This window comes from Gavialis gangeticus, unplaced genomic scaffold (genome assembly GCF_001723915.1).
Source record: "Gavialis gangeticus isolate Ggan-Ray unplaced genomic scaffold, GavGan_comp1, whole genome shotgun sequence".
Lineage (NCBI taxonomy): Eukaryota > Metazoa > Chordata > Crocodylia > Gavialidae > Gavialis > Gavialis gangeticus.
This window is the reverse complement of record NW_017728993.1, coordinates 11,147,389-11,149,225: the sequence shown is the minus strand read 5'-3', so window position 1 is coordinate 11,149,225 and position 1,837 is coordinate 11,147,389. Positions and strand designations below refer to the sequence as shown.

General features: G+C 43.1%; 1 protein-coding gene across 7 annotated transcripts in view; it reads left to right on the top strand.

Moving 5' to 3' along the window:
• The window catches only part of FGGY (FGGY carbohydrate kinase domain containing), a 520,775-nt gene that overhangs the window by 279,909 nt on the left and 239,029 nt on the right, over positions 1-1,837 (top strand). The window lies entirely within an intron of this gene.

Below are 1,837 nucleotides of genomic sequence, written 5' to 3'. Positions count from 1 at the left end.
AGGGGTCCCCCATCAGCTCCTTCCTCCTCCTCCAGCCCCCACCCTCTCCCGCTCCTACATACCAGCACGGAGTCCAGGTCCAGCTCCCTGCGGCAGTGAGCAGGGACTGCCCGAAGTGCTGAAGCTCTCTGAATCTTTTCCAAATCGATTTGGAGAGCTTTGAATCGATTCAGACCTCTTCATTGATCCCATGATTCGATTCAGTTTCGGAGATTTGGCCACTGATTTGGACTGAATCTCCTCAACATTGAATAAGCACCCGAAGCTTTGCACAGCCCTAGTGTTTGTCCCACGTGCTGATTTAGTGTGCGACTGCTCACTGGAACTTGGTCCAGAAGGCACCTGGCCACAAAGTCTTATTCCTTCTAAGAATGACACACATGCTTAATTTGAAACGTGAGTAGTCTCATTGAGTAGCAGAGGATTACTCACATGCTTTAAAGTTCTGGATGTATGCAAGTCTTTGAAGTATTGGTGCCTTAAAGTCTAATCCTACTTCCCTTGACTGTAACAGTGCCAGATCAGACCCTTTGTGAGCACTGAGCAGAGCATCCTATTGAGAACCAGTGGAGCTAGCATCATCATCTATGCCGGTTTCCAGCTGGCTTGTGGGAAGAATGTAATCTCTTGATTTGTAATGGCTAAGGCTGTAAATGGCTGTGTCCTGTGCCTGTGAGAAATTGCATCCCTACACTTGCAAAGGCACTTAAGCTGGACTCTGCTTGGTAAGACAGAAATGAGGCTGTTGGCAGGATGCTCCAGGAAGGATCCTTGATCAAGGTGGTCTGTTCCTTACAGTTCTGGATTGCCTTGATACATTGATTTTTCGCTGCCTATTGTGGTATTGATCTGTTCTCGTGACCGTCCATTGGGAGCAGGGGCATACATGTAAACAGACTTGCATAGTCTGTCTTGTTTTATTTTTCTGTTTCCAAATCTGTAGTCAGTTTTGCTTGCGTTATCCTTGTAGCCTAGGTAATAAACCTTTTTGTCTTTTGGCTCCTTACTGATTGCCTGTAATTTTTAGGCACATGATATTCCAGGCAAGCCCAAGCTAAAATATTCTTCCATAACCCAATGGGTGCCCACCTAGGCTGCCAGGGATTGCCTCACCTCAGCTGCAGGGTTTGGTATAAGGAAAGTGGATCCAAGGCTCGCTGGGGTAGGAGCTATCCCAGGGCAACCTCAATTTGTTCCGTGGACAAGTAGCAGCACAGTGGGGAGAAGCTCAGTGCTCTCTGCAGCCGTGTTTGTGACAGTTATAAAATCCTATTAAATAAATAATGGGGGGGCATTGGTAAAGGAAGTATAATTGGATGGATATGCAGAACATGACTGCATGGGGAAAAATTGGGGAAAATGAAAACCAGATAACTCTCAATCACAAACAACACCACTGCTATTTGTCAGTGAGAAGATTTTGTAGCTGACTTCTTTTTATTTTTTTTTAAGTTAGGCTATTTTGGTGTGTTATAGAAACAGCATGTACCAAAACTTGACGTGTGATTGGGTTACATTCTAAAAATTAGAAAATAAAGGTCAGTTCAAATTTGCAGGCTTCAGCAGCTTTATTTCTTTCAGCATCTGAACAAACTTTTGGGTGCTTGTCTGGACCTTCAAGACACTTAGTATCAACTATTATTTAGCTGTTCTCTCAACTTGACCAATACATAAATATTAATAATTAATTAAGGGCAATCTGTGAGAAATTAAAAACAGTGATTTTTGTCAGCTTTTACCACTTCATAGAGCTCAGTGAACAACTAATAATGAATAATTTAAACAATAAGCTTAAAGCTTCATAGATTTCTAGAGTCGGAAGGGACCTGGTAGATCA